Source organism: Rutidosis leptorrhynchoides, chromosome 3 (assembly GCF_046630445.1).
Source record: "Rutidosis leptorrhynchoides isolate AG116_Rl617_1_P2 chromosome 3, CSIRO_AGI_Rlap_v1, whole genome shotgun sequence".
In the NCBI taxonomy this organism is placed as follows: domain Eukaryota; kingdom Viridiplantae; phylum Streptophyta; class Magnoliopsida; order Asterales; family Asteraceae; genus Rutidosis; species Rutidosis leptorrhynchoides.
The window spans coordinates 451484112-451509152 of record NC_092335.1 but is presented as its reverse complement, the minus strand read 5'-3'; the positions used below and the strand labels follow the sequence as shown (position 1 = coordinate 451509152).

At 35.0% G+C, this 25041-nt stretch overlaps 1 pseudogene; it reads left to right on the top strand.

Annotated features, from left to right (window-relative positions):
* Positions 1-1698: 1698 nt before the first annotated feature.
* LOC139901549 (3-oxoacyl-[acyl-carrier-protein] synthase I, chloroplastic-like) lies at positions 1699-23926 on the top strand (annotated as a pseudogene).
* The last annotated feature ends 1115 nt before the right edge of the window (positions 23927-25041 follow it).

The following is a 25041-nucleotide window of genomic DNA, read 5'->3' as shown; positions in this document are numbered from 1 at the left end:
TGGTCAACCAATTCTTTCACCATTCTAAAGCCATTTTGACCCAAAGTGCAATTTCAACCCATTTTGCACCATTAACCCTAATAATGGGTTAACTTCACCAAAAACCCTAACTCTAGCCAATTATGGTCTTATTACATTCTTAAATCACAAGGTTAACTCAATTTCACACTAGCAAGACCACTTAGGTCATTAAAGACCCATTTGACCCATTTCAAGGTCATTACACCCATTTACATATATATAAGTGTGCTAGTACATTAACTAACCAATTTAGGCTTATAAACATAATTTAATACTTTGAAAACCCTAATTGGTCATCTTTGAATCTACATGACCCAAATTCACCTAAAACCCCCAAATTTACTAGCAAATGGGTTTTGTGTGCAACACTAACCCAACCCTAACCCTTAAACACAATTAAAGTAAGAAATTGGGTTTTATAACTTACCAACACAATCACCACGTAGCTAGCGACTAGATGAACGACTTTAGAACTCGCACCAAGACTCGATTCGAATTCCTTCTTCATTTAATGGAGTTTTCTCACTCTAGAACCTCCTCTCTCTCTAAACTTGAATGGAAGATGATAAGGTGGTTGTGAATGGAGTGAATGAGGCTCCCAAACTGATCTAAGGCATTAAATTCGGGTCCCAAAGTAGTTTTACCAAAATACCCTCAAAATATCTAATTAAAAGAAAAGGGGAATCTGTCGCAGACAGATGGCGCGGCGCGCCATATAGCCGCGCGGCGCGCGACTCCCCCAGAATTCTTCCATGTTTTAAATATATACAACAAAACCCCGCTTCGAGTATCGTAACATCGCTTATATACAAGGATAATATTTGGGTCTTACACACCATAAATATTAGTGATAGATTATCGAAGGCGGTATTTGGGACGCATTTGCTTCATAAATCCACTACGTTTTTATGACGAATTTGAGACAGCTTAATTAGCGACATACAACTTTACCGACGTATTTCGAATGGTTTAGTTAGCAATGGACTTGAGACAGTTTTTTTTGCCATTAGATTAACGAAGGAGGCTTTTAAAGGCAGATTAGCGACGGTCTTGTCGCAATTAATGACGAGCTCATTTAACGACAAAATTTCCCGTCTAAAATCCGTCACTAATGATTTTTTCTATGCAAGCAAATATTTTGAGAAATTTGCAATTCACTCGCTTTTTTCTAGCTATTTAATTCAGTTTTGGTCACTCGCAAATAAAAAAAAATATTCCTAAAAGCACCAAAATTATATTAAACATCTTAATTATCAATACATAATCCACATTCATTGTTTAATAATATATAATCTGGATAACAATACAAAAATCACCATTAAGACGTGTTAAAAAAGTTTTTTAGACGTGTTTTTCAACACTTCTAGATGTGACAACACTAATTGGTCAAGGTCAATTAGAGTGGTTCAAGGAACCGGTCTTAAAACTCTCAATTAGACGTGGTGAATTCTAGCCACGTCAAGTACCGTTAGCTCATTTTGACGTGTTCCATTAGCTCATTTAGACGTGTTCCGTTAGTTGCAATTAGACGTGTTCCATATCAATTAGACGTGTTTTGATATCAGAATTAGACGTGTTTAGTTAGTATCAATTAGACGTGTTCCGGTAGTGATTAACCCTGGTTAAAACCTCAAATATTTCAAATAATACCCCCCAAATTATTCGTCAGTGCCAAATATGCCGAAATCAACAAAACACATCAAAGTTATTGCAAAACCAAACTCTATATATATATATATATATATATATATATATATATATATATATATATATATATATATATATATATATATATATATATATATATAGATAAAGTATTTACATAAAAAATCATAAATCAAATTTACATGCACATGCACATAACGGGAAACTCTAAACTAAAAAACTAATATAAGCTGGTTCTTGGAGTACCCACTCAAAGGAACAGCAGGTACACCAAAATCAGTAGACACTTGGGAAGTCTGACCTCCTTAAAGATTATTACGATATCGTAGAATATTTCTAACCGCTGCCAGTCTAAAAGAGATAACAAGCATGCTGAGAGGATCACTGTCCTCGTTAACACTCCCAATTGTAGCATTTATTTGTACCTTGTAGCATTTATTTGTACTTGATATGTAGATATATAATCAGCCTTCTTGTGATAAGATATATTATAATATTAGAGTTGAGTTACATATACAACAAATCCCTATATCAAAGTGAAGGGAAAAAATCTGACATGTTCGGTTTCAGAAAAGTGGTAAAAAATTTGCCTTTCATCAGGCCTGCCAGTAAAGAAAAACGCCATTGTAAAGTACACAAAATAAAGTGCCTACAACCGAGAACAGTGCACAAAAGCATCAATGAAACAACTCATCTTAGAGGCAACAATAAAAACTTAAAAAAGCATGAAAAAAATAACGAATATGAAACATACCATCACCAACCGAAAATGCATCCGTACACCAACATATATGCCACATGTGAAATTCAAAATCGATGACACTACAAACATATGCGTCTAATTCGAACAACCAAACTTAAAAAACAACACAAATAAAATGAAAACGTTACTTGAAAATAAAGAAGACAACCAATTATGATGACGTTCGCAAGTGTAGCAGCCAATGCCCGAAGCAAGCGAAAATCTAACATCCAGTTCGAAAATCTAACAAAAGATACTAGTCAGCATTCAACATAAGCTAAACTCAAACAAATAATAATGGTCAACGATATTCTCGGATTCCGAGTACGTTTCTATAAATGTGAAATTAGCCATTTGAACCTTATAAAAACAATCAATATAAACCATGTAATGCTTTTGGAAACCCTAATCAAAATTTGAATGTTCAATACATTAGCACTAATGAATATTGATTAAATCGAAGTGGCGTACCTTTTTTGCATATATTGAGTTTAATTGAAGCAATCGAGTGGTGGATGGGTAATGAAATCAGATCGATTTCTATACACGTTCTGAATTGATTAAATGTCATTGCCAGAATGATCCATTCAGTCGCCGTTGGGAGATTCAAACATATTACAACGTAAACCAACCAAATTGGATTTAACCTAGAAACTTATTATATCTAGGCAGATTGATTTCCACCTGTTATGAACCGATTCGATTACATTGCATAATCAATTACATATTTGCAGATGAGTTTTTTCAAATAAAAGGAAAGAATATGTTTTGATTTCAATTTTGGACGGTGCGTAAAAAGGGGAATCAGGGACGTAAATTGTATTTGAAGTAATTGCATATTGTTTAACTTTTATCTAAATTACTTAATCTGCTAATGACAACTACGCTACTAATCACTCTTCACTCTTCACTCTTGTTTATATAAAGATATAGATAGATGTAGAAGATAGTTATCTTTCATAACTATCTTCGGCGGTCAGTGTTAAGATTTAATTAGACGTGTTAGGTTAATTAGACGTGTTCATGAAAACTTATTAGACGTTCCTGGTAACTTATTTAGACGTGTTCCAATTAGACGTGTTACTCCAATTAATTGGAGGTGTCTTGTAAATTTATTATACTTGTTCTTGGTAACTTATTAGACGTGTTGTCAATTAAACGTGTTGTCAATTAGACGTGTTCCTGGTAAAACTTAGACCAGTTTTAAAGCAGCGTCACCAGCAACCCGTCAACCATGCTGTCACCATCTAACGCCCCCTGACGCCATTAACGCAGCGTCAGGGCTGACGCCCCGGCGTCAGTCACGAAACCGACGAAAACTAACGAACGCGTCAGGGAGACGTGGCTACTTTCGATTGGTTGAGCTTTTTAACCTTTGTTTCTGTTTATTTTGGGTTGGAGAATATTTTTTTTTTAGTTTTGTTTTAATGGATGTTGCAAGCCTGTAACTTGAAGATGAGAAGATGAAGGAGGCTGAAACAAGAAGATGAAGGACTCAAGGAGGCTAGGTTACTCCAAAAGAAATGCACGCCATCTTATTTTATTTTATTTTGGGCCGAAACAATTTTAAATGGGCCTTTTTTTTATTTATTTAACACATTTTTTATTTATCTATATTTCTATTATATTTAATGGTATGTTTTATTTCCATTGTTATTTAAACTTATATTAACTTAAATTTATATTTATAACTTATGTAGTGGTTAAATTTTTATATTTTTATATGTATTTAATTATATGTAATATATTTTGTATTCATATTTAATAAAAAAAAAGAAAAATAAAAACATAGAACTGGTGAGACCTATTTGACACTGGAGGGGCGTCAGGGTTATTTGAGTGTCAAATGCTGACACTGCCACGTCACAGGCAGATTGCACTTTTTGGCCAAAAAGTGAACAATCTGCCTGTGACGTCGCCTGTGACGTCACAGGCAGGGTTATTCATGGTCTTATTAACGTGTTCCTGGTAAAATTTATTAGGCGTGGTTATCAATTAGAGGTGTTATACTGCTTTAGACGTGTTGTAAATTTATAAATAGCCGTGTTCCTACTATTATATAGACGTGTTCCGGCTTGCTTTTTTTTTTGTTTTTTTTTTTTTTTTTTGAGAATATTAATTAGACGTGTTCCTTTAGTATAATTAACACTTCTAAATGAGGGGCTCTAAATGAGCATAAATGTAAGCATTTTCATCGGAAGATGAAAAACCTAAACCGTACAAAGAAAACATAATGGGAAGGCTCGAACTAATAAACTACACTAATCAAATACAATGAGCTACAGCTATATAAGATCGAGCCTAACCGGGGCAAAAACGGACCCGAAAACAACAAGGATAGAAGCAAATGCCAACCCAAACACTTGAACAAACACAAAAAACGAAACTAGACACAACTAAGCTAGGGACAAACAATCAACCAACAAATAAGAATCCACAAGCCAAAAGAAAAAACAATCACATTTCAAACTTACCGCTAATGCTTCATACTTGGTGTATACTTGTTTTACTTTAACATTTACTTCCTATTTACCATATACTTATAATTTCTTCAAATAATTTCAACACTTAATGATGCACCATCACACTTGAAATTGCAATAATGCGAATTGGTATTCATTGTTTCCTATCAGCTCCATATATATATGTGATGTATATAGCTTCACTATCATTATACGTGCAATATCAGTTTCCACTACAAAAAAATGAAAGTTCAAAGTTTTATTCATTTCACACATCTTTCGGCAGCCCCATTCAATCCAGTCCGCAACAACATTTTATCAGCAACAATTGTACGATCACCAACATGCACCAGCAACAGTAGACACCACCACCTGGTGTTTGCTTCCCACGTACCACTCCAAAACCTCCACCCCGAAAAGGGAGAAAGATCCAAAAAACCGAATAGTGATAACTGGTATGGGTCTCGTTTCTGTATTTGGTAACGATGTGGATACGTTCTACGAAAGACTGTTGGCTGGGGACAGCGGAATTGACTTAACAGATCGTTTTGATGCTTCAGAACTCACAACTCGAATTGCTGGTCAGATTCGTGGGTTCAACTCAAACGGTTATATTGACTCCAAATATGACATGAGACTTGATAACTGTCAACGATATTGCATAGTTGCTGGGAAGAAAGCCCTAAAAGATGCTGATCTTGATGGCCATGAATGCTCTAAGGTTTGTAATCATTCAAGCACTATACACTACAAGAAAAGTGTCCGTTATTTAAGTAATCTTTGGGTTGGAACAGATGCCCTCAAACTCATAAATTAAAGTACTAACATAATATAAATTCTATTTATTTTATTTGGGTATGAAACTAAAAACAGAAAGCAAATAATAAACTCATGGACTACATTGCTACTTTAACTAATTCCTATATTAACTCCCCTTTAAAACTAGTGGACGATGAGTCGATGACTCACGTACTAACAAACTAACTCACCCACATTCCACAAGATACGGTCACCATTGCATATTTGCATACTAAATTCAACTAGCGAAGACTCACCGTTGCATAATTGACGGAAGCTGATGAATTTAACGTAGGGTTAGTCGGAATCGTTAGTCACAAATGTGACGGAAGGGTGACAAAAAATCCAACCAAACATGAATTAATATCAATATATGATTGTTATTAACTTATTCTTTTTCACTCAAATTTTAATCAGATTTTAACGCATTACCTTACAAAAAATCCCTACAAAATTTTGACACAAAATTTGACCTTATGAGTTAATGAAACACTCACAGTCAAAAACCCACATTTTTAATCAAAAAGTGCATAATTTCCGTCTGAAGTCACAGTAAGGATTAATGGCAGTCTAAAGGCAATTAAGTTTAAGCATAGCTAACATTAATCAAATACTCAATAATCCCAACTTAATAAACTCATAGTAAATTCAGTAAACTAAACTTTAGTCTAAAGTGACTATCCCAACATTTGTAATTGATTTGTTTTGTTTGTTTTTGCATTTAAATGAGGTTTACCTTGTGTTACATGTATATACTGTTTCTAAGAATCTTATATTAATAGTTACATTACTTTCGGATGGTGATCAACAGATAGATAAGGAGCGAGCTGGTGTAATTGTCGGATCTGGAATGGGTGGTTGTACTGTTTTTACAAACAGTGGGGAGTAAATGATCACGAGAGGTTATAGTAAACTCAAACCATATGCCACACCTTTTTCGATAACAAGCATGGCCTCTTCTTTACTTGTTATCGATCTTGGCTTCATGGGACCTAATTATTGCGTTTCTGCTGCTTGTGCAACGTCCAATGCTTGCTTTTGTGCGGCTGCAACTCACATCCGTGAAGGTGAAGCTGATTTGATGATTACAGGTGGTGTTGACGCTTTGGTTACCCCCATTGCAATGGGAGGGGTTTTAGTGCTTGTAGGGCATCGTCTCAAAGAAATAATGATCCTGAGACTGTTGGTTTTATTTTTTGATAGAAAAATTGATATGGTTACTTTGTGAAGGATGTTATCCCACATAGGTGGGAGGAGAAAGTTGGAGGTAGGTGACTTGGTTATAAAAGGAGGGCTAAGTCTTCATTCCAATTTGCACCAATCAATACACTTTAAGTATTTGATTATTTCTTTCTTTCTTACCTTTGTTTGAGAGTTGTATTAGTTAAATATTTTGGAGAGTGTAGTTGGCTAAAGAGAGTCGTCTATATCATTATAACAATTTTGTGATATAGTGTATTTCTCTCTTTGGGGGCCGGTGATTTTTCTCCTGTTTTGAAGTTTCCACGTTAAATCTTGTGTTGTGTATTGTTTTTATTTCTTTACTATTATTGTTGGGCTGGGTGGTGGGAATTAATGAGACCGTAATTTCCCAACAACTGGTATCAGAGCGTCAGGTTTGACGTGTAGTGACCCGAACTTTTCCATGTTTATATATATTAAATGAAATTGATATTTACATGATTAAGAATTTCCAACATGTTAAGCAATCAAACTTATTAAGACTTGATTAATTGGAATAGGTTTCATATAGACAAATGACCACCCAAGTTGACCGGTGATTCACGAACGTTAAAACTTGTAAAAACTATACGATGACATATATATGGTTATATATATAGTTAACATGATTTTATTATAAGTATGTATCTCATTAGGTATTTTAACAATGAGTTATATACATAAAAATGAGACTATTAAATTAAGAAACTCGAAAACGATATATATAACGATTATCGTTATAACGTCTTACTAGGTACATATGAATCATATTAAGATATTGATACACTTGGTTAATTATGTTAAATGATAAGTAAATATATCATTAAGTGTATTAACAATGTACTACATATGTAAAAATAAGACTACTAACTTAATGATTTTGAAACGAGACATATATGTAACGATTATCGTTGTAACGACATTTAATGTATATAGATCATATTAAGAGATATTCGTACATCATAATATCATGATAATATAATAATTTAAAATCTCATTTGATATTATAAACATTGGGTTAACAACATTTAACAAGATCGTTAACCTAAAGGTTTCAAAACAACATTTACATGTAACGACTAACGATGACTTAACGACTCAGTTAAAATGTATATACATCTAGTGTTTTAATATGTATTCATACACTTTTGAAAGACTTCAATACACTTATCAAAATACTTCTACTTAACAAAAATGCTTACAATTACATCCTCGTTCAGTTTCATCAACAAATCTACTCGTATGCACCCGTATTCGTACTCGTACAATACACAGCTTTTAGATGTATGTACTATTGGTATATACACTCCAATGATCAGCTCTTAGCAGCCCATGTGAGTCACCTAACACATGTGGGAACCATCATTTGGCAACTAGCATGAAATATCTCATAAAATTACAAAAATATGAGTAATCATTCATGACTTATTTACATGAAAACAAAATTACATATCCTTTATATCTAATCCATACACCAACGACCAAAAACACCTACAAACACTTTCATTCTTCAATTTTCTTCATCTAATTGATCTCTCTCAAGTTCTATCTTCAAGTTCTAAGTGTTCTTCATAAATTCCAAAAGTTCTAGTTTCATAAAATCAAGAATACTTCCAAGATTGCAAGTTTACTTCCAAGTTTTCTAAATCCATTCCAATAATCATCCAAAATCAAGAAACCTTTGTTACTTACAGTAGGTTATCTTTCTAATACAAGGTAATAATCATATTCAAACTTTAATTCAATTTCTATAACTATAACAATCTTATTTCGAGTGAAAATCTTACTTGAAATTGTTTTCGTGTCATGATTCTGCTTCAAGAACTTTCAAGCCATCCAAGGATCCTTTGAAGCTAGATCCATTTTTCTCATTTCCAGTAGGTTTATCCAAGGAACTTGAGGTAGTAATGATGTTCATAACATCATTCGATTCATACATAAAAAGCTGTCTTATTCAACGTTATAAACTTGTAATCACTAGAACATAGTTTAGTTAATTCTAAACTTGTTCGCAAATAAAGTTAATCCTTCTAACTAGACTTTTAAAATCAACTAAACACATGTTCTATATCTATATGATATGCTAACTTAATGATTTAAAACTCGAAAACATGATAAACACCATAAAACTGGATATACGCCGTCATAGTAAAACCGGGGGGCTGTTTTGGTTGGGATAATTAAAAGCTAAGAAGAACTTTGATTTAAAAGCTATACTTCTGGAAAAATGATTTTTCTTATGAACATGAAACTATATCCAAAAATCATGGTTAAACTCAAAGTGAAAGTATGTTTTTCAAAATGGTCATCAAGATGTCGTTCTTTCGACGGAAATGACTACCTCTTTCAAAAACGACTTGTAACTTGTATTTCCGACTATAAACTTATACTTTTTCTATTTAGATTCATAAATTTAAGTTCAATACGAAACCGTGGCCACTGGAATCACTCAAAACGGATTAGAAACGAAGAAATGGCGAGTAAAACAAGATTGATAAAAACTACTCATTTTACCTACGTGAAAGTTAGTAATAAATCTATTCCAACCATAACCTAATCAACTTATATTGTATATTATGTAATCTTGAGATACCATAGACACGTATACAATCTTTCCACCTATCATGTCGACCCATCTATATATATATTACGGAACAACCATAGACACTCTATATGTGAATGTTGGAGTTAGCTATACAGGGTTGAGGTTGATTCCAAAATATATATATAGTTTGAGTTGTGATCAATACTGAGATACGTATACACTGGGTCGTGGATAGATTCAAGATAATATTTATCGATTTATTTCTGTACATCTAACTGTGGACAACTAGTTGTAGGTTACTAACGAGGACAGCTGACTTAATAAACTTAAAACATCAAAATGTATTAAAAGTATTGTAAATATATTTTGAACATACTTTGATATATATGTATATATTGTTATAGGTTCGTGAATCAACCAGTGGCCAATTCTTACTTCCCGACGAAGTAAAAATCTGTTAAAGTGAGTTATAGTCCCACTTTTAAAATCTAATATTTTTGGGATGAGAATACATGCAGGTTTTATAAATGATTTACAAAATAGACACAAGTACGTGAAACTACATTCTATGGTTGAATTATCGAAATCGAATATGCCCCTTTTTATTAAGTCTGGTAATCTAAGAATTAGGGAACAGACACCCTAATTGACGCGAATCCTAAAGATAGATCTATTGGGCCTAACAAACCCCATCCAAAGTACCGGATGCTTTAGTACTTCGAAATTTATATCATATCCGAAGGGTGTCCCGGAATGATGGGGATATTCTTATATATGCATCTTGTTAATATCGGTTACCAGGTGTTCACCATATGAATGATTTTTATCTCTATGTATGGGATGTATATTGAAATATGAAATCTTGTGGTCTATTGTTACGATTTGATATATATAGGTTAAACCTATAACTCACCAACATTTTTGTTGACGTTTAAAGCATGTTTATTCTCAGGTGAATATTAAGAGCTTCCGCTGTTGCATACTAAAATAAGGACAAGATTTGGAGTCCATGTTTGTATGATATTGTGTAAAAACTGCATTCAAGAAACTGATTTCGATGTAACATATTTGTATTGTAAACCATTATGTAATGGTCGTGTGTAAACAGGATATTTTAGATTATCATTATTTGATAATCTACGTAAAGCTTTTTAAACCTTTATTTATGAAATAAAGGTTATGGTTTGTTTTAAAATGAATGTACTCTTTGAAAAACGTCTCATATAGAGGTCAAAACCTCGCAACGAAATCAATTAATATGGAACGTTTTTAATCAATAAGAACGGGACATTTCAGTTGGTATCAGAGCGTTGGTCTTAGAGAACCAGAATTTTGCATTAGTGTGTCTTATCGAGTTTCTTAGGATGCATTAGTGAGTCTGGACTTCGACCGTGTTTACTTGAAAAATGATTGCTTAACAAATTTTGTTGGAAACTATATATTTTTAACATGTGAATATTATGTGATATATTAATCTCTTAACGCGTTTGATATTATGTGATAGATGTCTACCTCTAGAACAAGTCCCATTGACTCACCTAATAATAATGAAGAGTCAAATGTAAATTGGAATGATTCGTGGACTGATTCACAAGTTCCCGAAGAGGAACCGGAAGAAGAATCGGAACCAGAAGAAGAATCGGAACTAGAAGAAGAAATAGAACCAGTGGGGGAAATAATAAAACTGTTAAGTAGAAGAAAATCCTCAACCAACCGACCAAAGTTAATTATGGTCAATGGTGTTTCCGCCAATGAAGCAAAGTATTGTGAGGATTACCAATTCTCCGATGAATCGGATCCCGACAAGGATTCCGATGATGTTATAGAAATTACCCCAACACAATTTAATAAGGCAAAAGAGAACAATAAGGGAAAGGGCATAAAAATAGAGAAATTTGATCCCAAATCCGATGAATTTTATATGTATCGTCAACACCCGTATTTCTTAAGTTGTGACAATAACCCGGGAACCTCTAAACCACCAGGTTTTTCTAAACCGTTGTGGAAAACGACAGCTAGTATTAGGGGAACATCATATATCCCTAGAAACTTGGCAAAACGAACCAAAACCGAAGAAGAAGAAACGAGCAAGTCGGAATAAGATAGTTGTATTCGTATGGTGTAATATATGTAATATAGTGTGCTTATGCTTTATGATATATGTAAAAATTGCTTGTATTAAAATGTATTTTTTTTATGAATCTAACTCTTGTCTATTTTACAGTATAAAAACACAAAATGGGTAGACAACCCAATATTTTAAGAGACCTACCCGAAGACTTGATTGATGAAATCTTGTCTAGAGTCGGTCAGAATTCTTCGGCACAACTATTTCCGGCGAAATCAGTTTGTAAGACATTCGAAGAACGTTCCAAGAATGCCTTGGTTTATAAGAGACTTTCGTTCGAAAGATGGGGGATATCACATTGGGAAATCCATAAGTTACGATGTGTTTACTTTGACGCATATATTGCGGGGAACCCAAATGCTATTTTACGCAACGGGTTAAGAAATTATTTTGACTCAATATATCCGAATATAGGACTTCGTGATTTAGAAAAAGCAGCTAACATGCAACATAAATAAGCATGTTATGCTTACGGGTTAGTAATGTTCGCTTCTCACCAAAGTGAGAACAAGAACATCGGGCTACAACTATTAAACAAAACGTTCCCACAAGTGACGGACTCAGTAGTTGGGGTGAGAAACAAGGTTTTTAGATTGTTACGGGACTGTTGGACATTACGTAACCCTCGTCCCTTTGACGACGTTACAACACACTGTCTTATCAACAGCCATAACGGTTATGTTCCACAAGACCAAGGATGGGAAGTAGTTCTAGTAAAACCAGAATGCATGACTTGTTTCTGGATGTATGAATTACGTGTCTTTATTGCCTTTGCTGAACGACTTGTGTACTAGCTAGAATTATCTTCACAACTATCTTGTATCAAAGTTATTGTGTGCTATATTTCATGTTATATGTAAAATAAGCGGTATTGTAAGTTTGTAAAATATTGTGAAAAAGTTTGAACGCGAAATATTATTATAATCAGTTTTTCATATAGAATTGTAGTAGTTTAATTGTATATTAGCTACTAAGTATGAACTTAACGGGTAGGTACTACCCGAATTTAAACTTATAAAACGCTAATATGAAGAAAAAGCTTTTATAAATGAGTTCATATTATGCTACGAGATACAATTGACTACTCTTAATATTCTGTATGATTAACTTGTTTCATTTGACTATTTGAAGAAAATGGCACCGACTACTCGACAAACCATGAATATGAGCGAAGAGGAATTTCATACCTTTCTTGCTGCAAACATAGCCGCAGTACAGGCTGCGCTACATACCAACAATAACCTTGGATCTAGCAGTACAGGAAATCGTGTAGGATGCACCTACAAAGAATTCACTGCCTGCAAACCTTTGGAATTTGATGGAACCGAAGGACCGATCGGATTGAAACGGTGGACCGAGAAGGTCGAATCGGTGTTTGCCATAAGTAAGTGTACCGAAGAGGACAAATTGAAGTACGCTACGCATACCTTCACAGGTTCTGCATTAACATGGTGGAATACCTATCTAGAGCAAGTGGGACAAGATGATGCTTACGCACTACCGTGGTCAGCATTCAAGCACTTGATGAACGAGAAGTACCATCCCAGAACCGAGGTCAATAAGCTCAAGACAGAACTTAGAGGGTTACGAACACAATGATTTGATATTACCACATATGAAAGACGATTCACAGAATTGTGCCTATTGTGTCCGGGAGCGTTCGAAGATGAGGAAGAGAAGATCGACGCGTTTGTGAAAGGATTACTGGAAAGAATCCAAGAAGATATAAGTTCACACGAGCCCGCCTCCATACAACAGGCATGTAGAATGACTCACAAACTAGTGAACCAGATTGAGGAAAGAATTAAAGAACAGGCGGCTGAAGAGGCCAATGTGAAGCAAGTCAAAAGAAAGTGGGAGGAAAACGGTGATAAGAATCACCAATACAACAACAACAGCAATTACAACAATAATCGCAACAACTATCCCAACAATCGCAACATCAATCGCAACTAAAACAAAAGGCCCAACAAAAACAACAACAACAACAACAACAACAACAACAACTATAACAATCATCCCAACAACAATAACAACCGCAACAACAACAATAATCAGAAGCGGCTATGCTAAAGGTGTGAAAAGTATCACTCGGGGTTCTGCACCAAATTTTGCAACAAGTGTAAAAGAAATGGTCATAGCGCGGTGAAGTGTGAGGTCTACGGACCAGGGGTTAACAGAACGAAAGGAACAAATGGTGTCGGAACGAGTAATGGTAGAGCAAGTAGTGTCGGAGCAAGTTATGCCAATGTAGTTTGTTATAAATGTGGAAAACCGGGCCACATTATTAGAAATTGCCCGAACCAGGAGAACACGAATGGACAAGGCCACGGAAGAGTTTTCAATATTAATGCGGCAGAGGCACAGGAAGACCCGGAGCTTGTTACGGGTACGTTTCTTATTGACAATAAATCTACTTACGTTTTATTTGATTCGGGTGCGGATAGAAGCTATATGAGTAGAGATTTTTGTGCTAAATTAAGTTGTCCATTGACGCCTTTGGATAGTAAATTTTTACTCGAATTAGTAAATGGTAAATTAATTTCAGCAGATAATATATGTCGGAATTGAGAAATTAAACTGGTTAGCGAAACATTTAAGATTGACTTGATACCAGTAGAGTTAGGGAGTTTTGATGTGATAATCGGTATGGACTGGTTGAAAGAAGTGAAAGCAGAGATCGTTTGTTACAAAAATGCAATTCGCATTATACGAGAAAAAGGAAAACCCTTAATGGTGTACGGAGAAAATGGCAACACGAAGCTACATCTTATTAGTAATTTGAAGGCACAAAAACTAATAAGAAAAGGTTGCTATGCTATTCTAGCACACGTCGAGAAAGTACAAACTGAAGAAAAGAGCATCAATGATGTTCCCGTCGCAAAAGAATTTCCCGATGTATTTCCGAAAGAATTACCGGGATTACCCCCACATCGATCCATTGAATTTCAAATAGATCTTGTACCAGGAGCTGCACCAATAGCTCGTGCTCCTTACAGACTCGCACCCAGCGAGATAAAAGAACTGCAAAGCCAATTACAAGAACTTTTAGAGCGTGGTTTCATTCGACCAAGCACATCACCTTGGGGAGCTCCTGTTTTGTTTGTCAAGAAGAAAGATGGTACATTCAGGTTGTGTATCGACTACCGAGAGTTGAACAAACTTACCATCAAGAACCGCTACCCACTACCGAGAATCGACGACTTATTTGATCAACTACAAGGCTCGTCTGTTTATTCAAAGATTGACTTACGTTCCGGGTATCATCAAATGTGGGTGAAAGAAGATGATATTCCAAAGACTGCTTTCAGAACACGTTACGGTCATTACGAGTTTATGGTCATGCCGTTTGGTTTAACTAATGCACCAGCTGTGTTCATGGACCTTATGAACCGAGTGTGTGGACCATACCTTGACAATTTTGTCATTGTTTTCATTGATGACATACTTATTTACTCAAAGAATGACCAAGAACACGGTGAACATTTGAGAAAGGTGTTAGAAGTATTGAGGAAGGAAGAATTGTACGCTAAGTTTTCAAAGTGTGCATTTTGGTTGGAAGAAGTTCAATTCCTCGGTCACATAGTGAACAAAGAAGGTATTAAGGTGGATCCGGCAAAGATAGAAACTGTTGAAAAGTGGGAAACCCCGAAAACTCCGAAATACATACGCCAGTTTTTAGGACTAGCTGGTTACTATAGAAGGTTCATCCAAGACTTTTCCAGAATAGCAAAACCCTTGACTGCATTAACGCATAAAGGGAAGAAATTTGAATGGAAGGATGAACAAGAGAAAGCGTTTCAGTTATTAAAGAAAAAGCAAACTACGGCACTTATATTGTCATTGCTTGAAGGGAATGATGATTTTGTGATTTATTGTGACGCATCAAAGCAAGGTCTCGGTTGTGTATTAATGCAACGAACGAAGGTGATTGCTTATGCGTCTAGACAATTGAAGATTCACGAACAAAATTATACGACGCATGATTTGGAATTAGGCGCGGTTGTTTTTGCATTAAAGACTTGGAGGCACTACTTATATGGGGTCAAAAGTATTATATATACCGACCACAAAAGTCTTCAACATATATTTAATCAGAAACAACTGAATATGAGGCAGCGTAGGTGGATTGAATTGTTGAATGATTACGACTTTGAGATTCGTTACCACCCGAGGAAGGCAAATGTGGTAGCCGATGCCTTGAGCAGGAAGGACAGAGAACCCATTCGAGTAAAATCTATGAATATAATGATTCACAATAACCTTACTACTTAAATAAAGGAGGCGCAACAAGGAGTTTTAAAAGAGGGAAATTTAAAGGATGAAATACCCAAAGGATCGGAGAAGCATCGTAATATTCGGGAAGACGGAACCCGGTATAGGGCTGAAAGGATTTGGGTACCAAAATTTGGAAATATGAGAGAAATGGTACTTAGAGAAGCTCATAAAACCAGATACTCAATACATCCTGGAACGGGGAAGATGTACAAGGATCTCAAGAAATATTTTTGGTGGCCGGGTATGAAAGCCGATGTTGCTAAATACGTAGGAGAATGTTTGACGTGTTCTAAGGTCAAAGCTGAGCATCAGAAACCATCAGGTCTACTTCAACAACCCGAAATTCCGGAATGGAAATAGGAAAACATTACCATGGATTTCATCACTAAATTGCCAAGGACTGCAAGTGGTTTTGATACTATTTGGGTAATAGTTGATCGTCTCACCAAATCAGCACACTTCCTGCCAATAAGAGAAGATGACAAGATGGATAAGTTAGCACGACTGTATTTGAAGGAAGTCGTCTCCAGACATGGAATACCAATCTCTATTATCTCTGATAGGGATGGAAGATTTATTTCAAGATTCTGGCAGACATTACAACAAGCATTAGGAACTCGTCTAGACATGAGTACTGCCTATCATCCACAAACTGATGGGCAGAGCGAAAGGAGGATACAAATGCTTGAAGACATGCTACGAGCATGTGTTATTGATTTCAGAAACAGTTGGGATCGACATCTACCGTTAGCAGAATTTTCCTACAACAACAGCTACCATTCAAGCATTGAGATGGCGCCGTTTGAAGCACTTTATGGTAGAAAGTGCAGGTCTCCAATTTGTTGGAGTGAAGTGGGGGATAGACAGATTACGGGCCCGGAGATAATACAAGAAACTACCGAGAAGATCATCCAAATTCAACAACGGTTGAAAACCGCCAAAAGTTGACAAAAGAGCTACGCTGACATTAAAAGAAAAGATATAGAATTTGAAATTGGAGAGATGGTCATGCTTAAAGTTGCACCTTGGAAAGGCGTTGTTCGATTTGGTAAACGAGAGAAATTAAATCCAAGGTATATCGGACCATTCAAGATTATTGATCGTGTTGGACCAGTAGCTTACCGACTTGAGTTGCCTCAATAACTCGCGGCTGTACATAACACTTTCCACGTCTCGAATTTGAAGAAATGTTTTGCTAAAGAAGATCTCACTATTCCTTTAGATGAAATCCAAATCAACGAAAAACTTCAATTCATCGAAGAACCCGTCGAAATAATGGATCGTGAGGTTAAAAGACTTAAGCAAAACAAGATACCAATTGTTAAGGTTCGATGGAATGCTCGTAGAGGACCCGAGTTCACCTGGGAACGAGAAGATTAGATGAAGAAGAAATACCCGCATTTATTTCCAGAAGATACGTCAACACCTCCAACTGCTTAAAATTTCGGGACGAAATTTATTTAACTGGTAGGTACTGTAGTGACCCGAACTTTTCCATGTTTATATATATTAAATGAAATTGATATTTACATGATTAAGTGTTTCCAACATGTTAAGCAATCAAACTTATTAAGACTTGATTAATTGGAATAGGTTTCATATAGACAAATGACCACCCAAGTTGACCGGTGATTCACGAACGTTAAAACTTGTAAAAACTATACGATGACATATATATGGTTATATATATAGTTAACATGATTTTATTATAAGTATGTATCTCATTAGGTATTTTAACAAGAGTTATATACATAAAAATGAGACTATTAAATTAAGAAACTCAAAAACGATATATATAACGATTATCGTTATAACGTCTTACTAGGTACATATGAATCATATTAAGATATTGATACACTTGGTTAATTATATTAAATGATAAGTAAATATATCATTAAGTGTATTAACAATGAACTACATATGTAAAAATAAGACTACTAACTTAATGATTTTGAAACGAGACATATATGTAACGATTATCGTTGTAACGACATTTAATGTATATAGATCATATTAAGAGATATTCGTACATCATAATATCATGATAATATAATAATTTAAAATCTCATTTGATATTATAAACATTGGGTTAACAACATTTAACAAGATCGTTAACCTAAAGGTTTCAAAACAACATTTACATGTAACGACTAACGATGACTTAACGACTCAGTTAAAATGTATATACATGTAGTGTTTTAATATGTATTCAAACACTTTTGAAAGACTTCAATACACTTATCAAAATACTTCTACTTAACAAAAATTCTTACAATTACATCCTCGTTCAGTTTCATCAACAAATCTACTCGTATGCACCCGTATTCGTACTCGTACAATACACAGCTTTTAGATGTATGTACCGTTGGTATATACACTCCAATGATCAGCTCTTAGCAGCCCATGTGAGTCACCTAACACATGTGGGAACCATCATTTGGCAACTAGCATGAAATATCTCATAAAATTACAAAAATATGAGTAATCATTCATGACTTATTTACATGAAAACAAAATTACATATCCTTTATATCTAATCCATACACCAACGACCAAAAACACCTACAAACACTTTCATTCTTCAATTTTCTTCATATAATTGATCTCTCTCAAGTTCTATCTTCAAGTTCTAAGTGTTCTTCATAAATTCCAAAAGTTCTAGTTTCATAAAATCAAGAATACTTCCAAGATTGCAAGTTTACTTCCAAGTTTTCTAAATCCATTCCAAGTAATCATCCAAGATCAAGAAACCTTTGTTACTTACAGTAGGTTATCTTTCTAATACAAGGTAATAATCATATTCAAACTTTAATTCAATTTCTATAACTATAACAATCTTATTTCGAGTGGAAATCTTACTTGAAATTGTTTTCGTGTCATGATTCTGCTTCAAGAACTTTCAAGCCATCCAAGGATCCTTTGAAGCTAGATCCATTTTTCTCATTTCCAGTAGGTTTATCCAAGGAACTTGAGGTAGTAATGATGTTCATAACATCATTCGATTCATACATAAAAAGCTGTCTTATTCAACGTTATAAACTTGTAATCACTAGAACATAGTTTAGTTAATTCTAAACTTGTTCGCAAATAAAGTTAATCCTTCTAACTAGACTTTTAAAATCAAATAAACACATGTTCTATATCTATATGATATGCTAACTTAATTATTTAAAACCCGGAAACACGATAAACACCATAAAACTGGATATACGCCGTCGTAGTAAAACCGGGGGCTATTTTGGTTGGGATAATTAAAAGCTAAGAATAACTTTGATTTAAAAGCTATACTTCTGGAAAAATGATTTTCCTTATGAACATGAAACTATATCCAAAAATCATGGTTAAACTCAAAGTGAAAGTATGTTTTTCAAAATGGTCATCAAGATGTCGTTCTTTCGACGGAAATGACTACCTCTTTCAAAAACGACTTGTAACTTGTATTTACGACTATAAACTTATACTTTTTCTATTTAGATTCATAGATTTAAGTTCAATGCAAAACCGTGGTCACTGGAATCACTCAAAACGGATTAGAAACGAAGAAATGGCGAGTAAAACAAGATTGATAAAAATTACTCATTTTACATACGTGAAAGTTAGTAATAAATCTATTTCAACCATACCCTAATCAACTTATATTGTATATTATGTAATCTTGAGATACCATAGACACATATACAATGTTTCGACCTATCATGTCGACCCATCTATATATATATTGCGGAACAACCATAGACACTCTATATGTGAATGTTGGAGTTAGCTATACAGGGTTGAGGTTGATTCCAAAATATATATATAGTTTGAGTTGTGATCAATACTGAGATACGTATACACTGGGTCGTGGATTGATTCAAGATAATATTTATCGATTTATTTCTGTACATCTAACTGTGGACAACTAGTTGTAGGTTACTAACGAGGACAGCTGACTTAATAAACTTAAAACATCAAAATGTATTAAAAGTATTGTAAATATATTTTGAACATACTTTGATATATATGTATATATTGTTATAGGTTTGTGAATCAACCAGTGGCCAAGTCTTACTTCCCGACGAAGTAAAAATCTGTGAAAGTGAGTTATAGTCCCACTTTTAAAATCTAATATTTTTGGGATGAGAATACATGCAGGTTTTATAAATGATTTACAAAATAGACACAAGTACGTGAAACTACATTCTATGGTTGAATTATCGAAATCGAATATGCCCCTTTTTATTAAGTCTGGTAATCTAAGAATTAGGGAACAGACACCCTAATTGACGCGAATCCTAAAGATAGATCTATTGGGCCTAACAAACCCCATCCAAAGTACCGGATGCTTTAGTACTTCGAAATTTATATCATATCCGAAGGGTGTCCCAGAATGATGGGGATATTCTTATATATGCATCTTGTTAATGTCGGTTACCAGGTGTTCACCATATGAATGATTTTTATCTCTATGTATGGGATGTATATTGAAATATGAAATCTTGTGGTCTATTGTTATGATTTGATATATATAGGTTAAACCTATAACTCACCAACATTTTTGTTGACGTTTAAAGCATGTTTATTCTCAGGTGAATATTAAGAGCTTCCACTGTTGCATACTAAAATAAGGACAAGATTTGGAGTCCATGTTTGTATGATATTGTGTAAAAACTACATTCAAGAAACTGATTTCGATGTAACATATTTGTATTGTAAACCATTATGTAATGGTCGTGTGTAAACAGGATATTTTAGATTATCATTATTTGATAATCTACGTAAAGCTTTTTAAACCTTTATTTATGAAATAAAGGTTATGGTTTGTTTTAAAATGAATGCAGTCTTTGAAAAACATCTCATATAGAGGTCAAAACCTCGCAACAAAATCAATTAATATGGAACGTTTTTAATCAATAAGAACGGGACATTTCATGATAGGGGGTCTCGGTTATAGGAGTCGGAGTATGCTCTGTGGTTGCCACGGGAGTGGATCGTCCACATCAGAAACGAGTTCTATTGATCGTATAGGGTATCTGGTTAGACAATATTTTTTCTGATTCGTAGTAATAGTTGGATTTGTTAGTGGCGAGTTGTGGATTTCCGATTTAAAGGGTCCTGGCTACCTGCTACATCTTTTGGCTATTCGAAACGTGAGCAAAATCAGAGAAAGTGTTGTTTATAGGATACGGATACGATGTCGTAGTTCAGTCCAATGAGGTTTGATGGGAGGATCAATTTTGGCTTATGGCAGGTTCAAGTCAAGGATGTGTTGATTCAGTCTGGTTTACACAAGGCATTGAAGGGTAAACTCACCCTTGTTCCTAGCAGTGATTCTAGCAGTAAGTTCGATGAAGAAGAATGGGATGATATGGATTTGAGGGCAGCAAGTGCGATTCGTTTGTGTCTTGCAAAGAACGTGCTTGCAAATGTGCACGGGTTATCAACGGCAAATGAGATTTGGGTTAAACTAGAGCAGTTGTACCAGGGCAAGGGCATCTCAAATCGGTTGTGTCTTAAAGAACAATTTCATACTTTGCGTATGGATGGGAGTTCAAAGATTTCAGATCATCTGAGCATTTTGAATGGTATTGTTTCGGAACTTGAAGCTATTGGAGTTAAAGTGGATGATGAAGATAAAGCTTTGAGGTTGATATTATCTTTATCATCGTCTTATGAACACATTAAACCTATTTTGATGTATGGGAAGAAAACTCTGAAGTTTGAAGACGTTACTAGCAAGCTCCTATCCGAGGAGAAAAGACTGGAAGGTAACGGGGTCTCGTCATCAGAAGCTACGGTACTGTTGTGTTCGGATAGGCAGAAGAGAAACTCTAGAAAGAATTTGACATGCTGGAAGTGCGGGAAGACTGGACATGTAAGGGTTAATTGTCCAGGTGGAGCTAATTCGGCAAATGGCTCCAAAGGCGCTAATGATGTCTCCATTGTTACGGAGAGTGACAAATTCCTCTGAAGTCACACCATCCTCATGGTGTGTCCGTGCCACCATGGAAAGGGATGTTCGTTAGCAGTTCCATAAATTGCACATGAGCATTGGTTTGGCGTTGATGCAAGGTGTGTGGTGGAAACTGATGTTGTAGCTGACGGGACTTTCGGGAAAGCCAAACAGGGAAGTTGCACCATAAAGTTTCAGCTGGTTGTTCAACAACATATGCCGAGGTGAAATGCTTGGAATGTGATATTCTAAGTGATATACTCTTAATGGTGGAGTATGATAATTCTTGTTAAGAGTTATGATTGTCTGTGATGACAATGATTGTCGGTTTAGACAATGTTCGATAAATATGCAAGTTTTGTCTCTTGGGAGATAATGTCATCGGCATGAAGATGAGGATCTTGAAGTTGTCGTCGAGGAAGCATTTATATCGGTTATCCTTATAATGTTAAAGTATGGTTATCTTTTTCTATCAAAAAGGTGGAGATTTGTTGGTTTTATTTTTTGATAGAAAAATTGATATGGTTACTTTGTGAGGGATGTTATCCCACATAGGTGGGAGGAGAAAGTTGGAGGTAGGTGACTTGGTTATAAAAGGAGGGCTAAGTCTTCATTCCAATTTGCACCAATCAATACACTTTAAGTATTTGATTATTTCTTTCTTTCTTACCTTTGTTTGAGAGTTGTATTAGTTAAATATTTTGGAGAGTGTAGTTGGCTTAAGAGAGTCGTCTATATCATTGTAACAATTTGTGATATAGTGTATTTCTCTCTTTGGGGGCCGGTGGTTTTTCTCCTGTTTTGGAGTTTCCACGTTAAATCTTGTGTTGTGTATTGTTTTTATTTCTTTACTATTATTGTTGGGCTGGGTGGTGGGAATTAGTGAGACCGTAATTTTCCAACATGAGACTGCTTCTAGACCATGGGACAAAGATAGAGACGGTTTTGTCATCGCGGAAGGTGCAGCTCTTTTGGTATACCATTAATAATTATTGCGTACTCATTTCAACAGATTTTTGGTTCATCTTGCTGCTTATATATACATGTGTTTATATATTTCTAGGTGATGGAGAGTTTAGAACATGCAATGAAAAGAGATGCACCAACACTAGCAGAGTATTTGGGAGGTGCAATAAGGTGTGATGCTTATCATATAACAAGTCCACGATCAGATGGGCTCGGGCTTTCAAATTGCGTACAAAACAGCCTTGTTAATGCTTGTGTGTCTGTAGAAGAGGTATTTCAAGTTTCTCTCATTAATTTTCTTTTGAGGATGTTTAATCTACAACATAAACACATGCTATATAATATTTTCTTTTTCGGAACCATCCCAACTGGATGGAATCTTAATATCATCACAAAACGTCTTGGGTTCAATCCTCACCAAAAGTATATCTTGGAATGACCATGGAAAAAGGTCAAAAACGGTCATGCGATAACCCTGTTAGACGTGTAGTAAAAATAATCCCCATCCTCGCGTATGATGAACTGGGAATCCATTTATCGTTGCCATTTTCCTACTCATAAAATTAGTCTATTTGATTAGATAAATTACATCAATGCGCATGCAACTTCCACAATGAATGGGGATTTGGCAGAGGTAAAAGCTCTCAAGAAGGTATTTAAGAAAATCGGAGAAATCAAAATCAACGCAACCAAGGTAACTTCCACCATGGTTCATGTCATGTAGCCAATATGAACTCAATGTTAAAATTAACTTCTTGTATTTGTTTCAGTCTATGATCGGACAAGGTATGGGTGCCTCCGGAGGTCTGGAAGCAATTGCTACAATCAAAGCTATTCAAACAGGATGGCTACATCCCACCATTAATCAATTTGTACATGATACATCCTACATTCCATTTCTTTTCCCCTTTCTCGTTAACTATATTTTATTCCCAATCATATTTTGGTGAAACTTTAGGACCCCGAACCTACGGTAGAATTTGACACTGTTGCAAATCGGAAGCAACAACACGCGATCAATGTTGGTGAGTTCCTACCCTAAGTCTTGAGTATAGTTCTCTGGTTACCATGATATATAAGTTGACTTTCTTGTCATGCAGCCATTTCAAATTCATTCGGCTTAGGTGGCCTCAATTCCGTTGTAGCGTTCTCAGCATTTAAGCCGTGATATGAAATTGTGTTTACTACTTCCAACATTATTAACAAAGATCAAACACTTGGTGAAAGTAGTTGAAACGGAAACGTTATTTAGGAGTAAAAGATCACATGAAAGATGGAGGAATTATATTAATGTATGACCAAGCAATTCCATAAAAACTACACAAGTTTATCATCTACATCCTCAATTTAGTAGAGAGCTAAACATATCTTGAAAATAAACGAGTGGTCACTATAACATAATTCCGCCTTTTAATCATATCGGCCACATATATCTTCGTTCTCGTATGCATGAACTGTAGCTGTATTGAATGTAATCTCAGAACCAAGTTGATGCATAGTGTCAATAAATTCTAAGTTCTTCTGTTTCTACTTTGACTAAATATCATGTACATTAAACTCCAAAGATTCAAAAACATTTTGCATGCAATTTCATTAAGTACACAAAAATCAAATATCATAGTCAGCTCTGTCACTACACCGGCTTGAGCTCTCGGGCTCGAAATCAAATATTATGGTCCATCTCTGTCACTAAACGGGCTCGGGATCTCGACCAAACCGTAACCTCTTTAATTTTAATGATCATAGTATCAATTACTTATTACTCCATACTTATTACGCAAATAAGAAAACAACGGAATACTAAAGCATTAAATTGAGCAACCACATTCATCTAAACCACTTAGTAGACCTAGAGCTTATCTCTTAATTAAATATTGTATTTTTAACAATAGTTACTATACTTATATAATTACTTAAGTTAAAAGTGATTTAATATATACTACTATATGATAGGTCGTATACTCGTAGACCAACAACATGTCCTACAATATAAGATCAACAGTCTCTCTTTTCTCTAAAACCAATTGGTAGTAGAGGGAGTTCCCATAGACTTATATGCATACATTTATTTTATATCATGATCTGTTGATGCTAAAAGCAATGTCATACTTGTGGGTTGTGTGGATGCTAATTTTAGTAGATGTGATGATTCGAGAAGAAGCACTATGGGTTATGTGTTCACGGTTGGTAAGACGAAGGTTAGTTGGTTATCTCGATTACAAAGAAGTGTTGCATTATCTACAACCAAATACGAATATGGCCGCGGCCGAAGCCGCAAAAGAG